Source organism: Scyliorhinus torazame, chromosome 24, assembly GCF_047496885.1.
Source record: "Scyliorhinus torazame isolate Kashiwa2021f chromosome 24, sScyTor2.1, whole genome shotgun sequence".
NCBI lineage: Eukaryota > Metazoa > Chordata > Chondrichthyes > Carcharhiniformes > Scyliorhinidae > Scyliorhinus > Scyliorhinus torazame.
This window is the reverse complement of record NC_092730.1, coordinates 49,082,065-49,101,632: the sequence shown is the minus strand read 5'-3', so window position 1 is coordinate 49,101,632 and position 19,568 is coordinate 49,082,065. Positions and strand designations below refer to the sequence as shown.

Below are 19,568 nucleotides of genomic sequence, written 5' to 3'. Positions count from 1 at the left end.
TGAACGTGTTTTTACCTTCCCCAGGAAGTCCACATCTGGTGTGTCGCACCCTACTTGGCTCGCTGCTCCAGGACCGGTCCTTCTCCGTAGGCACCTCCGACTCCACAAGGCGGACCCCTTGGTGGACAGGGTTCACCTGCTTCACGCCAACCCTCAATATGCCGACGTTGAGTTTCCCGACGGCCGCCAAGATACTGTCTCACTCAGGGACCTGGCACCGTCAAGTTCCACCCCAACACTCCCCCCCCCACCAATGCGCCTCCCCGCCGCCCCCCCACCTCTCACCGCGCCGCCAATATTGACCCACCAGACCCCCTCACCTTTTCCGCACAAGAGGACGATGAGGACTTCTGCACGCTCCTGGAGTTCCCCGATGACTGGCCAGCATCAGCACCGCCATCGGCGCCACCTTTACCTCCGCCAGCACCGACTTCGTCGCCACCATTACGCCGATCCCAACGAAGCACCAAAGCACCGGACCGGCTGAACCTTTGACGGACTCCGGACCGTCAACATGGACTTTTCTTTCCCTACCACTGTACACAATTCCAATAATTGTAAAAAGTTTCATGTCACCCCCGCTGGACTCATTTTTAACAGAGGGTGAATGTGGTGATCCACTGTAATGGGAGATGTAAGATAGGACCTGCCGTCTGGCTCCGCCCAGTGAGAACTGTATAAATATGCATGCCCTCCAGTGCCCTGCCATTTCGCCAGATGCAGCAGGAGGCCTCGCATCTGACTGTAATAAAGCCACAGTTGTCCACAACTTTAGTATTTGTGCAATTGATCGTGCATCAAAGATGAAGTAAAAATGCGGTTATTTTTAACTTTTGTTTGAGGGCTGGCGGGGGGGGGAGGTGAATAGTCGAACACTGTCGACATTGAAACCACGTTAAAAAACGATAAGTACTTATTTCATTCCCCGCTGTATTTGCGTCTAAATTCTGAGTGAGAAACTTTCTCTTCCTCAGTTTGAAACTCAGCAAGAGGCGCAAAAATTCCCAATTTATTATTGCGATGGCCGGGAATCGAACCCGGGTCAACTGCTTGGAAGGCAACTATGCTCACCACTATACCACCATCGCTCACTGACTGGAGACGTGTCCTTTTGGTTCTTTAGATCAGTTTGATTAACTGTTTGGTATCAAGTACTTACTTTGCGTAAGTTATTTCACTCCAATTTAAAATGCTCCTGAATGAAAGTGTCCGTGTCGCACGGCTCCTGTTCAGCCAGGAGATGGCACCAGTCCACAATAAATGTACATTCTATGTGTCATTACATAGGACACTTACTCTGGCCTGAGACCTTAACTCGTACCTGTGTCCTGATGCTGTCATTTTCACCCTGTTTAAGTAATCATAGAATGCCTCCAGTGCAGAAGGAGGGCATTCGGCCCATGGAACCGGTACCGACCCTCGGAAAGAGCACCCGATTTCGGCCCAAACGCACCTAACCTTTCAAATACGTCAGGATGGCCGAGTTCAGGTCGCAGTCTCCAGGGGCCAGGGCTCGAATCCCACTCCTGAAAGTGACTTTTCCTCCGCGAGGCACCATCCAAACCTGGAACCCCTCCCGAACAGCACTGTGTGTGTACATACACCAGATGGACTTCCAGCGGTTCCAGAATCCCCTCACCGCCCATTCTCACGGTCAATTAATGATAGATTGTAAATGTTTTGCCGAATCAGCGACAATCAAAGCCAGAGAAACCGTCAATAACCCTCAGAGCAGGAAAGGCAACTCAATGTCCTTTGGCCCAAAAGCAAAATACTGCGGATGCTGCAAATCTGAAACAAAGACAGAAAATGCTGCAAATATTCAGTTGATCCGGCAGCTTCTGTGGAGAGAGAAACAGGTCGTTCCAACGAAATGTCAGGATCTAAAATGGTAACTATTTCGCTTTTCACAGATACTACAGATCCGTACAGTATTTCCAGCATTCCCTTGTGATTAGCTGAACATCCTCAGACTCTGTAGCTTAATCCGTTAAAGTGTCTGTTCCCTAAAGAAAAATCTGGACTCAAATCCCAGCCCAGCCTTATTCCGTTTGACCACCTGGGCGATTGAGAACTTCCTCCACAACAGGGGGAAATGTGTTGGATTTCTAGTCGGAAAATATGCCTTTTGCAGGGTTAAATTCAGTAGAATATCTACAGAGATTGTAACGCAATGACTGATTTCAGCTGCCATCATCCAGTTGTTAAATCTTTCCACTAGAAACCCACTGGATTTTCCCCTTTGACTTGAGTCCTGCTCCCAGAGGATCAGTTCAGTATTTTCAATAATATAATATTTTGAATGCTCTGTGTCCAGAGAATTGTGACGCTGAAATTGCTCACACTTCTCTCCATTGTTATCTACCCTGCAGGTATTGACTGCACCGTCTAATGGAGACATGCTCACAGGGCTGTGAGAGGGGCTTTCTTTCAGGCGTGAGGCCTCTTTTGGTTCACCAACAGCAACCGGATGCTGCAGAGAAACTCGGAATACCGAGCACCTCTTCTCAGGATGAACTTAATCAGGGACAAGATGTTGTTTGAAGAGGGAATCAAAGGTCTGAAGAATTGGTCTGAGATTCCTGGCGTTTTGTGAAGAGAACAAGGTGGTGGAGCAATGTGACACTAGCAGGATACGAGTTTGGGATATTATCCAGTCTGTGCTGGGAGAGCTGCGGGAAGGACGTTGTCTTGTCTGCCCACCCAAGCTGAATGTTGGGATTGAGGTGGTGATCAGATTCCGAGAGGAGGGTGAAATCCTTTCACTGAGTTTCAAGCTCAGAGTGCGGTTGAGTGTCTTGAGTTACAGGAAGATACAGACGGGATGGTCAAATGGGCAGAAAAGTGGCTGATGGAATTTAACGCTGCAAACTTAGATGTGATCATTTGGTAGGGGGTTTTCACAGTAACTTCATTGCAGTGTTAATATAATCCTACTTTTGACAATAAAGAATATAATATTATTATTAAAGGATTAATGTCAATGGCCTGACACTGGGAAGTCCTGAGGAACAAAGGGACCTTGGAGTGTTTGTCCATAGATCTCTGAAGGCAGACGGGCAGATTAATAGGGTGGTGGGAAAGACATTTGATATATTTGTCTTTATCAATCGGGGCATGGATTACAAATGCAGAGAGGTCATGGTGGAGTTGTATAGAATGTTGGTGAGGCCACAGCTGGAGTACCGTGTGCAATTCTGGTCACCACATTATAGGAAATATGTGACTGCACTGGATGTGGTGCAGAGGTGATTCAGCAGGATGTTGCTTGGGATGGAAAAGTTAGGATATGAAGAGAGGTTGGATAGGCTTGTTTTCTCTCTCACGCAGGGACAGAGATGACTGAGGGGTGATCACTTCGAGGTGTACAAGATTATGATAGGTATAGGCAGGGCGGATAGGGAGCACCTGTTCCCCTCAGTCACAAGGGGACACTGTATTATTCTGTGATTCTGTTACTGATCAGATCTTGGAGGTATCGCTGCTGTATTCCCAGGAGGCGGTGGTCTGATTCGGAGAGCAAAAGCTTCCATCGAGGACGGGGTTCTCAATAAGAACAAACTGGAGGTGTGGGATGTTAGAATCTGCTCAGCACTGATTCATTTTTATTCATTGTTGTGTCCGAGAATAAACACGTGGATTGTAGCTGTCCATTAAAAGCAAAAATAGAATTCGGAAATTTCTGGCCAGTAACTTCACCATGTCCACGTTACATCACTCAGCACCCGCAGCTGCATCACATCTGGTCCACGTTTCCTCAGCAGAGAGCAGTTTCACAGCAGAGAGTACATTTCGACTGGAGAGATTGCAGTTTCTCAGCAGAGCGCACAGTTCACGGCAGAGAACACAGTCCCACAGCAGAGAACACAGTCCCACAGCAGAGAGCACAGTCCCACAGCAGAGAGCACAGTTTCACAGCAGAGAACACAGTAACACAGCAGAGAACACATTTCCACAGGAGAGGTCTCTCTCTGATACAGTCTGTGAGTTCTCCCTCAATGCTCTCACCTTCTGACCTATTGCTCACGTGCCCACTCCCATGGTGTTGAAGTGTTTCCCATCAGTCCGTTCAGAACAATCCTTCAGCTGATATGTTGGAAATGTAATTTGCTGACAGAGACTATATTTCCAATATTTCACAACTGGCTGCACATCTGGACCAATGGACAAATACAACCTTCTTCCGTTAGTTGTTGCAGATGTTAAAGGTCCATGAGGTGGTTTGGTGAAGTCAGGTCATTTGGCGAGTTGGCCGAGAGGTGACGGTGATGCGCTGCTAATCCATTGTGCTTTGCATCTGCGGGTTTCTATCCATCCTCCTCGATGATCAATGTCCTGCGTCTCCGCGTTGGGCCACTTATTGAGGGTGACCTGATGATTCATTCAGTGTATCCGGAACTAGGATGGAGTTTAGATTCGGAGTTCAACAGGCCTGAGGAGTGAATCTTTTTGCACCAATCTCTATACCGATATTCCTAATCCTCTGTCTGATAATCGATTTAAATCACGACACCAGCTTTGGGCAGGAGTTTGGCACCATGAAAACTTGCGGCTTCAGAAGCTCCAAAACAGACGCCAGCTTCATCTGGGGCACTGCTGGCAGATTTTGTCTTTCCGGAACCGGCCGCCCAGCCGTGAAAACAAGTCCATCAGGTGACCTCATTACACTGTAAGACGGAGGAGCAGAAGTGGCCCATTCGGCCCATCCTGTCTGCTCCACCATTCAAAGAGGTTATGATTGACCTGATATAATCTTCAAACCCACTTTCCCGCCTTATCCCCATAATCCTTGATTCCCTTACTGATTTAATCTTGCGCATATTAACTTCCCCAGCCTCGACAAGTATTCGCTTAGAAACAATGTTTCCACAGATACACTATACTCTGAGAGAACAAATTACTCATCATTTCTGATTTAATTGGGCGGCCCCTTACTCTGAGATCATTCCCTCTGGTCCTAGGCTCTCCCACATGGAGAAACAACCTCTCAGCATCCACCCTTTCAACGCCTCTGAAAATCTATTGAATCAGTGAATTTGAATGGTGAGATTTATTCCCTGTCCCAAAGAGTATTTCAGGCCTCTGGATTCCCAATCCAGTGAGATAATCTTTCATCCCTCTGAACAAAAAACAGTTGATTCAGCTCATTATTAAACATCTTGGGCCAGTGGGCCGATGAATGGCAGATGGAGTTTAATTTGGATAAATGTGAGGTGATGTATTTTGGTAGCTCAAATCAGTGATTGACCTAATCAGTCACTAGTAGCGAGTTGGGGAGAATTACAGAACAAACAGATCTAGGAGTACAGGTTCACAGCTCCTTGAAGGTAGTGTCGCAGGTGGATAGGGTGGTGAAGAAGGCATTCGGAATGCGAGGTTTTAAGCTCAAAATGTTGAATACAAGAGTTGGGACGTCTTGTTCAAGTTGCACAAGACATTGGTAAGACCACACATGGAATATTGTGTTCAGTTCTGGTCACCCTGTTTTCCGAAGGATATTGTTAAACTAGAAAGAGTGCAGAAGTGGTTTACAAGGGTGCTACCAGGACTTGATGGTCTGAGTGAAAGGTAGAGGCTGGATAGGCTGGGACTTTTTTTCCTGGAGCGTAGGAGGCGTATGGGTAATGTCATAGAGGTCTATGAAATAATTAGGAGCATAAATAAGGTACTGAGGAGCATCTGGAACGGGCTGCCAGAGGCAGTGGTGGAGGCGGGTATCATTTTGTCTTTTAAAAATCAGTTAGACAGTTACATGGGCAGGGTGGGTATAGAGGGATATGGGCCAAATGCGGACAAGTTTGTCTCGCTTAGTGAAAGAAACTGGGCGGCATTGACAAGCTGGGCCGAAGGGCTTTTTCCATGCTGCCAACTTCTATGACTCAATCACTCTGTCTGTCTTCGTGACGACATTAGAATTTCCTCCACAGAATTGTATTGAACCGATTGATACATAATATTTTATTCTATACTTGATCCAAGTCAAACAGATACTGTGGATTCATCAGGGGATAAACAAAATACTAGGATGAGAGCGAATTGAATGAAAACAATGTTAGAAGGAATTATATACCATAAAAAGCCCTGCAATGCTTGGATGGAAAGGTGGAACTATGAGCTGAGGAGGGAAAACTCGGCTGTCAGCAAGTTCCACCGGATTTCTGTATAAAACGACCGCGATAGGACACGAACCTGCAATCTTCTGATATCATCATTAGATTCATCGAAGTCAGCCGCCTTATCCATTAGGCCACGCGGCCACCGCCAGTGACGTGCGAGCCAATGCTTATCCCATGTGAATAAATACTGTGATCATATCTGTTTCCGTAGAAACCAGTAAAATGCAGAAGGACGCTATTCGGCCCATCGAGTCTGCACTGACCCTCCAATCCTGCACCCACTCATGAGAGGGGATGGACGGATTTCAGGGGTTGGAATGGGGGCCAGAGTTGCTCCATCGGACCCAATATTCCAGTAGAGGGCAGGTGAGTGAGCTTTCGGAGGGTCAGTACATACTCGTTGTGCCGAATGGTCTTCATTTGCACAATAGGGATTCTCTGATTCTATGACAGCAGCGGGTTTAGGTGGCGAAGCCCTTGTGCCATACTGCCCACTCCTGACACCATGGAGAAATTCTGATCTCTCAAAGACTGGCGACCAAGGACGTGTAACAAAAAATAATTTATTTACTGTTTGAGCAGCTGCTCCAGGCTTGTGCTCTGAGCGCGATCCGGGGAGAACACCTGATCATTTTAGATGCGGGACACGTAATCACGTGACCATTCGGTCTGCACAGGCCTCCTTCTGTGCTGCCAGTTTCTGTGATTGAATTGCTTTAATTTGGAGCTGGACTGGGAAGTTCGGTGCTGTTCCATGTAAAGCAAAAATGAACTTCTAGGATATTTCCAATGTAACTGATTTTCTTCCGCAAACAATTGAATCAGTGGAATTGTGCGTTTCGGGAACTGGGAGTTTCGAGTCTCTCAAGGCTTCTCTCCAAATCCAATGGTCAATTGTAAGGTAGATTCAACCGCTCCTCACATAAACACCGGGGCACCGTTCATCGCAGGAATGGAAGAACTTCCTGGAGTGATTCCTGGCCGGTTTTATAATGTTTTGTACGTTTTATAATGTTTAATGAATGACCTATTGAACCGAGCTGCGATGGTCGAGTGGTTAAGGTGTTGGACTTCCCCAGCAGGTTCGAGCCCTGCTCCCAGCGACTGTGGCCGAAGAATTAATCGGAATTTTAGTAAACGGTTTGACACAAGGTTCGCTGCTTAGCAAATTCTAATCTCCTCAGGAAGAGGGTTAATAATATTTTTAACAGCAGCCCGGTTAGCTCAGTCGGCAGAGCATCGGACATTTAATCCCACGGTCGTGGGTTTGCCAGGATGTTGCCTGGTATGGAGGGCATTAGCTATGAGGAGCAGTTCAATAAATTTGGTTTGTTCTCACTGGAACGACGGAGGTTGAGGGGTGACCTGAAAGTGGTCTACAAAATTATGAGGGGCATAGACAGAGTGGATAGTCAGAGGCTTTTTCCCAGGGTAGAGGGGTCAATTACTGGGGGGGCATAGGTTCAAGGTGTGAGGGGCAAGGTTTACAGGAGATGTGTGAGGCAAGTTTTTTTACACAGAGGGTAGTGGGTGCCTGGAACTCGCTGCCAGATGAGGTGGTGGAAGCAGGGACGATAGTGACATTTAAGGGCATCTTGACAAATACATGAATAGGATGGGAATATAGGGATACGGACCCAGGAAGACGACAAGATTTTAGCTCAGATGGACAGCATGGTCGGCTCAGGCTTGGAGGGCCGAAGGGCCTGTTCCTCTGCTGTACTTTTCTTTGTCTTTGTTCTTTGTTGTAAAATCTCCCCTCTTTCCTCTTGTGTAACTGTGTTATCTGCATCTTCACTCTGTTATTGAAAGGTCTTCCCTGATGTTAATTAAACTGCTTTCCGATATTTAAGTATATTCTCTCCCGCTGAACTGTGATTTCTACTGTGCAACCGAGATCTCTACTGTGTAACTGCTCTCTGCTGTGGAATGTGATCTCTGCTGTGAACTGTGCCTCTGCTGGGAAACGGCGACCTCTCCTGTGGAAATGTGCTCTCTGCCGTGAACTGTGCGCTCTGCCGTGAAACTGTGCTCTCTGCTGTGAAACTGTGTTCTCTGCTGTGGGACTGTGTTCTCTGCCGTGAACTGTGCGCTCTGCTGAGAAACTACGATCTCTCCAGTGGAAATGTACTCTCTGCTGTGAAACTGTGCGCTCTGCTAGGGAAACGTGGACCAGATGTGATGCAGCTGAGGATGCTGAGTAATGTAACGTGGACATGGTGAAGTTACTGGCCAGACATTTCCGAATTCTATTTTTGTTTTGAATGGACAGCTACAATCCACGTGTTTATTCTAGGACACAACAATGAATAAAAATGAATCAGTGCTGAGCAGATTCTAACATCCCACACCTCCAGTTTGTTCTTATTGAGAACCCCGTCCTCGATGGAAGCTTTTGCTCTCCGAATCAGACCACCACCTCATGGGAATACAGCAGCGATACCTCCAAGATCTGATCTGTAACAGAATCACAGAATAATAGTGTCCCCTCGTGACTGAGGGGAACAGGTGCTCCCTATCCGCCCTGTCTATACTTATCATAATCTTGTACACCTCGATGAGTTCACCCCTCAGTCATCTCTTTTCCTGCGTGATAGAGAAAACAAGCCTATCCACCTCTCTTCATATCCTAAATGTTCCATCCCAAGCACCATCCTGCTGAATCACCTCTGCAACCCATCCAGTGCAGTCACATATTTGCTAGAATGTGGTGACCAGAATTGCACACGGTACTCCAGCTGTGACCTCCCCAACATTCTATACAACTCCACCATGACCTCTCTGCATTTGTAATCCATGCCCCGATTGATAAAGACAAATATCTCAAATGTCTTTTCCACCACCCTATTAACCTGCCCTTCTGCCTTCAGAGATCTCTGGACAAACACTCCAAGGTCCGTTTGTTCCTCAGGACTTCCCAGTGTCAGGCCATTCACATTAATCCAATAATAATAATATTATATTCTTTATTGTCACAAATAGGCTTATATTAACACTGCAATGAAGTTACTGCGAAAATCCCTACCAAAAGGATCACATCTAATTTTGCAGCGTGAAATTCCATCAGCCACTTTTCTGCCCATTTGACCATTCCGTCTGTATCTTCCTGTAACTCAAGACACTCAACCGAACTGTGAGCTTGAAACTCAGTGAAAGGATTTCACCCTCCTCTCGGAATCTGATCACCACCTCAATCCCAACATTCAGCTTGGGTGGGCAGACAAGACAACGTCCTTCACGCAGCTCCCCAGCACAAACTGGATAATATCCCAAACTCGTATCCTGCTATTGTCACATTGCTCCACCACCTTGTTCTCTTCACAAAACGCCAGGAATCTCAGACCAATTCTCCAGACCTTTGATTCTCTCTTCAAACAACATCTTGTCCCTGATTAAGTCCATCTTGAGAAGAGGGGCTCGGTATTCTGAGTTTCTCTGCAGACATCCGGCTGCTGTTGATGGACCAAAAGAGGCCTCGCGCCTGAAAGAAAGCCTCTCTCACAGCCCTGTCAGCATGTCTCCATTAGACGGTGCAGTCAACACCTGCAGAGTAGATAACAATGGAGAGAAGTGTGAGCAATTTCAGCGTCACAATTCTCTGGACATAGAATTCAAAATATAATATTACTGAAAATACTGAACTGATCCTCTGGGAGCAGGACTCAAGTCAAAGGGGAAAATCCAGTGGATTTTTAGTGGAAAGATTTAACAACTGGATGATGGCAGCTGAAATCAGTCATTGCGTTACAATCTCTGTAGATATTCTACTGAATTTAAACCTGCAAAAGGCATATTTTCCGACTAGAAATCCAACACATTTCCCCCTGTTGTGGAGGAAGTTCTCAATCGCACAGGTGGTCAAACGGAATAAGGCTGGGCTGGGATTTGAGTCCAGATTTGTCTTTAGGGAACAGACACTTTACCGGACGAAGCTACAGAGTCTGATGATGTTCAGCTAATCACAAGGGAATGCTGGAAATACGGTACGGATCTGTAGTATCTGTGAAAAGTGAAATAGTTAACATTTCACAACCTGACCTTTCATTGGAACGATCTGTTTCTCTCTCCACAGAAGCTGCCGGATCAACTGAATATTTCCAGCATTTTCTGTCTTTGTTTCAGATTTGCAGCATCCACAGTATTTTGCTTTTGGGTCAAAGGACAATGAGTTGCCTTTCCTGCTCTGAGGGTTATTGCAGGTCCCTCTGGCTGTGATTATCGCTGATTCGGCCAAACATTTACAATCTATCATTAATTGACCGCGAGAATGGGCGGTGAGGTGATTCTGGAACCGCTGCAAGTCCATATGGTGTATGTACACACACAGTGCTGTTCGGGAGGGGTTCCAGGTTTGGATGGTGCCTCGCGGAGGAAAAGTCAATTTCTGGAGTGGGATTCGAGCCCTGACCTCCAGAGGAGACTGCGACCTGCGCTCGGCCAACCTGACGTAGTCGAAAGGTTAGGTGCGTTTGGGCCGAAATCGGGTGCTCTTTCCGAGGGTCGGTGCCGACTCGATGGGCCGAATGGCCTCCTTCTGCACTGGAGGTATTCTATGATTACTGAAATAGGATGAAAATGGCAGCATCCAGGACACAAGGACAAGTTAAGGTCTCAGGCCAGAGTAAGTGTCCTGTGTAATGACACATAGAATGTACATTTATTGTGGACTGGTGGCATCTCCTGGCTGTACCGGAGCCGTGCGACACGGACACTTTCATTCAGGAGCATTTTAAATTGGAGTGAAATAACTTACGCAAATTAAGTATTTGTTACGAAACAGTTAATCAAACTGATCTAAAGAACCAAAAGGACACGTCTCCAATCAGTGAGCGATGGTGGTATAGTGGTGAGCATAGCTGCCTTCCAAGCAGTTGACCTGTGTTCGATTCCCGGCCATCGCAATAATAAATTGGAATCTTTGCAGCTCTTTGTGAGTTTCAAACTGAGGAAGAGAAAGTTTCGCAGTCAGAATTTAGTGGCAAGTACAGCGAGGAGTGAAATAAGTAACTTTCTCATCATTTTTAATGTGGTTTCAATATGGACAGTGTTCCACTATTCACTGCCCAAGCCCTCCGACAAAACTAAAAATCACACCAATTTCACTTCGGCCTCACGAAGGGGACACAACAGACACGTTACAGACCAGGATGGGATATGAAGCTACGTGTACAGAGCACAATGGATTATTGTGCATCACCTTAACCACGTGGTACAGCTGCTTTACTTCAGGGTCCTTTCATATCCCTCAATCTGACTTCTCTGCGTTTATTTCGCACAGTTGGGTGTAAATAAAACATAAATCTATGAGGAGAAACACATAGCGGTCCGCACTTGGGCTTGTGGCGCAACGGTAGCGCGTCTGACTCCAGATCAGAAGGTTGCGTGTTCAAATCACGTCAGGCTCAGGATGTTTTTCTGCCGCTGGTTCCAGGAATTTCTCTCTGTGGGAATGTTCCCGAAATGACTCCGTTCAAAGCCGCAATGCTGGTAAATCTTTCCGGATATTTCAGATTTACCCGCTCAGTTTATATTTTTGAGCAGTTTCATCAAACATTCGGATAGCTCAGTCGGTAGAGCATGGGAGTCTACCTCCCAGGGTCGAGGGTTCGAGCCGCACGTTGGCCGCTTCCATATTATTATCTGAGAATATTGAACCAACTGTGCTAACCGTTGTGCTACCGTGCTGCCCAACCAGTTGGTTCAATCTCACTGCTCGTGGGTGAGACCAGAACTACTGGGCAGTTAAAAACAAGGATGTCGCTGTTTTTCGGACGGAGATGAGGAGATTTCTCCCTCTCAGAGAGTTGTGCGACTTTGGAACTCTGCCTCAGAAGGCCGCGGAAGCGGGACATTGATTATGTTCAAGGTGGAGATGGGGAAATTCTTGTTCAGCAAATAAATCAAAGGTTTATCGGGGTTGCATACAACCATTGCATTCAGCCAGTTACCTGGGTGCACGAGCGTGCGGTTTTTTATTTGATATATCAGTTCCACACCATGGTGAAACGGTGTTAAAATGTCGTTTTCATTTCTTCACGTGTTCTCCACTGATATATTCGCTGCAATAACTTCTCTGGGCACAAAGCACAGTAGCACAAGTGGCTAGCACTGTGGCTTCACAGCGCCAGGGTACCAGGTTCGATTCACTGCCTGTCCGCGGAGTCCTCACGTTCTGCCCCTGTCTGCGTGGGTTTCCTCCGGGTGCTCCGGATATCTCCCACAGTGCAAAGTCGTGGATTAGGTGTATTGGCCGTCCTAAATTGCACTAAGTGCCCATACGTTACATACGGGACAAGTCTTCATAAATAGAAGCGTCATCCGGGCCCTGGGTCACTGCCCCTCTGGAGTTTGCTCATTCTTCCCATGTGTGCGTGGGTTTCACCCCCCACAACCCAAGATGTGCAAGGTATGTGGATTGGCCACGCAAAATTGGCCCTTAATCGGAAAAAAAAAAAATTGGGTACTCTAAATTTACACAGAACTATATAAATAAATAGAAACGCCGAGCACAAAGGCAAGGCCGCTGTGGAGATTCTTCATAAAATGCTGCAACAGAAATAGACAATGTTGGATAACTCGGCTGGTCTGGCAGCATCTGTGGAGAGAGAAACAGAGTTACAGTTTCCAGTCCAGTCTGACCCTGCTTCCCATTCTCTGTTTCCCGCTCCACAGATGCTGCCAGGTCTGCTGAGATTTTCCAGCTCTGGGCGACTGACCGGGACACGGTGGGCGGAATGGCCGCACCCTGTGCTGGAACCATTCTATGATTCTATAATTCTAGTAAGAAGTCTTACAACACCAGGTTAAAGTCCAACAGGTTTGTTTCGATTTCACGAGCTTTCGGAGAGCTGCTCCTTCCTCAGGTGAATGAAGAGGTATGGTCCACAAACATATATGTAGACAGATTCAAAGATGCCCGACAATGCTTGGAATGCGAGCATTAGCAGGTGATTAAATCTTTACAGATCCAGAGATGGGGTAACCCCATGTTAAAGAGGTGTGAATTGTGTCAAGCCATCATCTATAATTCTAAACTGTCCTCGTAATTGAAACCTTCTATGCCTGTATCATTCTGTGGAGTTTAACCTGGGGTTACCCCATCTCTGGATCTGTAAAGATTTAATCACCTGCTAATGCTCGCATTCCTAGCATTGTTTGGTATCTTTGAATTTGTCTATATATGTGTTTCTGGAACAGACCTCTTCATTCACCTGAGGAAGGAGCAGCGCTCCGAAAGCTAGTGACATCGAAACAAACCTGTTGGACTTTAACCTGGTGTTGTAAGACTTCGTACTGTACCATTCTGATGTGGACATGCCGGCGTTGGACTGAGGTTAAAGAGGTGTGAATTGTGTCAAGCCAGGACAGTTGGTAGGATTTCGCAGGCCAGATGGTGGGGGATGAATGTAATGCGACATGAATCCCAGGTCCCGGTTGAGGCCGCACTCATGTGTGTGGAACTTGGCTATAAGCTTCTGCTCAGCGATTCTGCGTTGTTGCGCATCCTGAAGGCTGCCTTGGAGAACGCTTACCCGGAGATCAGAGGCTGAATGCCCTTGACTGCTGAAGTGTTCCCGACTGGAAGGGAACATACCTGCCTGGTGATTGTCGCACGATGTCCGTTCATTCGTTGTCGCAGCGTCTGCATGGTCTCGCCAATGTATCACGCTTCGGGACACCGTTTCCTGCAGCGTATGAGGTAGACATCATTGGCCGAGTCGCACGAGTATGTACCGCGTACCTGGTGGGTGGTGTTCTCATGTGTAATGGTGGTATCCATGTTGATGATCTGACACATCTTGCAGAGATTGCCATGACAGGGTTGTGTGGTGTCGTGGTCACTGTTCTGAAGGCTGGGTAGTTTGCTGCAAACAATGGTTTGTTTGAGGTTGCGCGGTTGTTTGAAGGCAAGTAGTGGGGGTGTGGGGATGACCTTGGCAAGATGTTCATCTTCATCGATGATGTGTTGAAGGCTGTGAAGAAGATGTCGTAGTTTCTCCGCTCCGGGAAAGTACTGGACGACGAAGGGTATTCTGTCGGTTGTGTCCCATGTTTGTCTTCTGAGGAGGTCAGTGCGTTTTTTTGCTGTGGCGCGTTGGAACTGTCGATCGATGAGTCGAGCGCCATATCCCGTTCATACGAAGGCATCTTTCAACGTCTGTAGATGCCTGTTACGCTCCTCCTCATCTGAGCAGATCCTGTGTATACGGAGAGCTTGTCCATTGGGGATGGCTTCTATAATGTGTTTAGGGTGGAAGCTGGAGAAGTGTGAGGTTATCCGTGGGTTTGCGGTAAAGCGAAGTGCTGAGGTGACCGTCCTCGATGGAGACGAGTGTGTCCAAGAATGCAACTGATTTTGGAGAGTAGTCCATGGTGAGTCTGATGGTTGGATGGAACTTATGGATGTCATCGTGTAGTCGTTTCAGTGATTCTTCGCCGTGGGTCCAAAGGAAAAAAAATGTCATCGATGTATAACGTTGGTTGAAGGTCCTGTGCGGTTAGTAGGTCCTGTTCAAACCTCTGCCTGAAGATGTTGGCGTATTGGGTGCGAATTTGGTCCCCATGGCTGGATGAAGAACTTGTTGTCGAAGGTGAAGACGTTGTGATCCAGAATGAAGCGGATGAGTTGCAGAATTGCATCTGGAGATTGGCAGTTGTCGGTGTTGAGTACTGAGGCTGTTGCAGCAATGCCGTCGTCATGGGGGATGCTGGTATACAGTGCCGAGACATCCATTGTGACGAGGAATGTTCTTAGTTCAACTGGTCCATGGGTGCTTCATTGCCGCCACTACATTAAAGTTCTGAATACATTTTTGGACTCCCCTCATTCCCTCCTCCAGCAGATTTTTGCCGGGTAAATATCCTGATTCCCTAAACTCCTCATTCTCTCGGACAATGAAATGTCGCTTGGCTTTGACACGACCCAACAGACAGAGTGGTTCCGAACTCACTACCCGATCAATGCATCTCAATCGGAACAAGACTGAATTTTCAATTCTCGCTCTTCCAACACAACTCGATGCAATCCGGCCTCACAACTTGGACTGGATTGTCACATCAGTGATTGCAGATCCATCTTGGAAAAATGCCCACTTGGGAGAAAGCAGGATGGAAAATCGACAATGATGGGTTTCGAACCCAAGCACGGAGAGCTCAATGGATTAGCAGTCCGGCCCCTTAACCACTCGGCCACCTCATCCCGTAAACGCGTTGGTCAAATCAAAGGCTTATCAGGTACAAACAACCATTGTATTCAGCCAGCTGCGTGGATGCTGTTTTTACTTGAGGATAAATTCAGAATCCCACACCATGATCAAACGACCTTTAAATACCCTTTCCGTTTTTTTCACGTGGTCTGCACTGATATATTCGCTGCAATAACTTCCCTGGAGCTCAAACCTCCTCCCGATTTCAGTCAATGACACCATCCGGTCTCGTCCGTATTTTTGAACCCGGGACCTCTGGCATTTTATCGCAGCTGAGAATCAGTGGCAATGTCAGGAGTGGGATTGAACCCTCGTCTCCAGAGGAGACTGACACCTGATGAATCCAAACGGTTCTAGGGGATTGGGACGTGTTGGGGTGCTCTTTACGAGGGTCAGTGCAGACAGGATGGGCCGAATGGTCTCCTTCTGTACTGGAGGGATTCTATGGTTACTTAACCAGGGTGCAAACGGCAGCATCAGGCCACAAGGGCAGCACGGCAGCATTGTGGGTAGCACAATTGCTTCACAGCTCCAGGGTCCCAGGTTCGATTCCGGCTTGGGTCACTGTCTGTGCGGAGTCTGCACATTCTCCCCGTGTCTGCGTGGGTTTCCTCCAGGTGCTCCGGTTTCCTCCCACAGTCCAAAGATGTGCAGGTTAGGTGGATTGGCCATGATAAATTGCCCTTAGTGTCCAAAATTGCCCTTAGTGTTGGGTTGGGTTACTGGGATAGGGTGGAGGTGTGGACCTTGGGTAGGGTGCTCTTTCTAAGAGCCGGTGCAGACTCGATGGGCTGAATGGCCTCCTTCTGCATCGTAAATTCAGTAAATTCTAAGGACAAGGTGAGGTCTCAGGCCAGAGCAAGAGTCCTATGTAATAACACACAGAACATCAGAAGTAAAAACATTTATTGTGGACTGGTGCCATCTCCTGGCTGAACGGGAGCAGTGCGACACGGACACTTTCATTCAGGAGCATTTTAAATTGGAGTGAAATAACAGAAACATAGTAAGACGTTGTTTACGAAACAAAGCAAAGCATCAAAAGGACTCAACATTCGGCAGTAAGTGATGGGGGGATACTGGGGAGCATCGCTGCCTTCCAAGCAGTTGATCCGGGGTCGATTCCCGGCCATCGCAATAATAATTTGGTCGGAGGCGTTTGCGTGATTTTGTGTGTTTCGAACTGAGGAAGAGAGCTGGAGAAAGTGAGGTGGCTGGAGGCAGGAATCTCCGCTTGTTCGAAATAGTCTGGTTGGAATGTTCACATCCGTCCGAGTGGCGAAACTGGGATCTCGGTTTCTGTAGTGATTTATTATTGGATTTTGTTATATATAGAATTGACAATGCAAATGGAGGCCATTCGGACCATCGAGTCTGCACCGGCTCTTGGAAAGAGCACCCTACCCAAGCCCTCACCACCCTATCCCCATAACCCAATAACCCCACTCAACCAACACGAAGGGCAATTTAGCATGGCCAATCCACCTAACCTGCACATCTTTGGACTGTGGGAGGAAACCGGAGCACCCGGAGGAAATGCACTCACACACGGGGAGAATGTGCAGACTCCGCACAGACAGTGACCCAGCCGGGAATCGAACCTGGGACCCTGGAACTGTGAAGCTGATGAATGTGATATAAAATAGTTAGTTTAAATGTATTAGTTACAGTAATGTAGATGTAGGCCAGTCTAATTCTAGTGAGTTCACAGACAAAGGATTTCAGAAAACATGGCACGAAAGGGGGAGGTGTGTCTGGTGGAGGAGGAGAAAAGGATGCTGGGTAACAAGAGGTCCAGGGTTAAGGAATGAGAAGTGAGCCAATTAGGATGTATGGCCAGGTCAGGAGGGGTATAGGATGACCTATGGGAATCTGTATGTGAAACTTGATGTCATTTGAATGTATTTGTAGAGATTCCTTTGTCTCCAATGGCACTCGATTCGGAAGACCCAGGAGGCAGCTTGTGTTCTGGGTTTGTGTGATGCGATTCAGACTTGCAAGTTGGTTAAAAATAAATAATGCAATGCCTGCAAATGCATCTCGAGTTTTATTGAGGCCAGACTAACGGGTAAAGAATTCAATGTTTTGTCATTTGGTGCTGGAAACCAGGGATTTCTCCAGACGGTTAGCGACCAACTGCGAAATCAGAATTAGACTGATTTTTGACAAGGAAAGTGGAAACGGGCCCACAATGTGTGTAGCTGTAAAATGACCCACATTGGTTTTCCCCTCTTCTCATGGTCTGATTGGTCTGGTCACTCGCGGTTGGTACGGAAAGATCGTCTCGATGAAATCAAAGGTCAGTCTGGGGATTAGAAAATTGATCTGATGGGACATCTGGCAAGATGGTTTAGTTCCACGAGAGTGTTTTGGAAACTATTGTTGATTAAGCGAAAATTGTATCCTTAGACTGTAGTGGCGAGAAAAGATACATTTTAAGAGAAACTGGATGCTGCATGTTAGTTAAAGCAGAAGCCTCTCAAAGGTTTAACAGCAGCTTGAGATAGCAGGCAGCTTGTGGTGTAATTGAATACCTTTCATTCGAGTCACTGAAACCCCAGCAAAGTTGCAGCTTGTGGTGGAATTGGATACCTTTCTTTCGAGTCAGTGAAACTCCAGCAAAGTTGCAGCTTGTGGTGGAATTGGATACCTTTCTTTCGAGTCAGTGAAACTCCAGCAAAGTTACGTTTTGAAGTAAGTAAAAGGTAAAGGAAACCAGTGGATTTCTCCACCTCTTTGATAAAAGTTAATTATTTTAGCAAGCAATTGATTGAAATTGCCAGAATCTTAAGTTTGAATTACTTGAAATAATGTTTATCTCATTTTATTTGTGAATTAATAGAAACTTAAAGAAACTCACTGACACCATTTTAAAAAGTGTAAATCTGGAGATGACAGTTGATTTTGCTCCGATATAAATCACCACAGCTAACTGCTCCCTCATTGATAGCAGCCAACATTTTTGTGAATGTAAGAAAAACTTGTTGAAAGAAAAATTGTTAAGATAAAGAATTAATTAAGTTGTAAAAGTTATACAAGTTTGTGTTAAGCAAATCGTAAATTCAGTTCTGAGTTGAGATCAGAGCTAAGCTTGCAGGTTGCAGTAATTCAATTTGAATTTTCAAACATTTTAAGTTTTAAAAGAACACTGTTAAAACCTTTTAAATAATTTTGCCAAGTAGCAGAAATTGCCATTGGTCATAAATAGGCAAATACATTTTTTAAAAAAGATAGCCAAAGTATGAAAGCTAAAGAGTTAATTAGATTATGGAGACAAAATTGTCAACATGAGAGGGATAAGATCATGTTATTAAATTGGCAAGAAAATGCCCTTAAAATGGGGATTCCAATAAGTGAAAGGGGGAACCAGAAAACTCTGGAGGTCTTGAAAAAGGTGTGTGCATTCAAAAGACGCGCAAGTAAAGAGAGGGTGGACTCGAGAAAAAAAAAGAGCAACGTAGTTCAATAACTGACCTTGCATTGTCAGAAGCAGATGAGCACCTAGAAAATCGGACCATGTCGGGTAGAGTCCCGACTGCACCAGTAGCATTGTCTGCACTAATTCAGGAACCAGCAGGGTATGATAATTTATATCCAGTCACTGCACCCCAGATTCAAATCATGCCAGCCTCTCCAGCCCCTTCGGTTGATAGCTTGCGTCCTAATTCAGCATCTTCACCGTCTGTTAGAGAAGGGGAGCTCTGTTCAACAAACCCAGTTAGCTCTAGGACCCGATCTCGGACAATGAGAGAGGGGCCTGATCATATCCAGAAACAATCACGCATACCACCTAGATCCCTTCAGACCGATATGGTAGGACAGAAAAGTATGAGAACAAAGAAAGAGGATGGGAATGGTTCTGAGAAGCTGGAGCTCCCCCTAGTCGCAGGGAAGGGCGTCGAAGTCTTTGAAGAGCCAGGGGAATACGCTAGAGCGCCCCCTAGTGAGACTCTGAGACAGTTGCCGATTAGGAAAATACCAAACCCTGATGCTGTAACGGCGGCCGCCCAGCCCACGATAGACGTTTATTTCCCATGGAGACCCAGTGAGATGATGGCTATTCTGGCTGCAATCCCAGACAGGAAGAAATCTCCTGCTGCTTTCGTGGATTACCTGAGAACTACAATCTCAGTTTATCAAGCTGATTCTAGGGACATCTGGGCCCTAGTCCAGCAGGTTTTAACCCCAGCAGAGTACAGCAATCATCTCAATCACTTGCATTATGCTAGGCACGCCGCACTTCAGC

General features: G+C 46.6%; 3 non-coding genes across 3 annotated transcripts; 2 read left to right on the top strand and 1 right to left on the bottom strand.

Moving 5' to 3' along the window:
• Positions 1–1,016: 1,016 nt before the first annotated feature.
• On the bottom strand, positions 1,017–1,088 carry trnag-ucc (transfer RNA glycine (anticodon UCC)). The gene has a single exon. It is a non-coding gene; the product is annotated as a tRNA-Gly (tRNA).
• Positions 1,089–10,945: 9,857 nt separating this feature from the next.
• Positions 10,946–11,017, top strand: trnag-ucc (transfer RNA glycine (anticodon UCC)). The gene has a single exon. It is a non-coding gene; the product is annotated as a tRNA-Gly (tRNA).
• Positions 11,018–11,449: 432 nt separating this feature from the next.
• On the top strand, positions 11,450–11,521 carry trnaw-cca (transfer RNA tryptophan (anticodon CCA)). The gene has a single exon. It is a non-coding gene; the product is annotated as a tRNA-Trp (tRNA).
• The last annotated feature ends 8,047 nt before the right edge of the window (positions 11,522–19,568 follow it).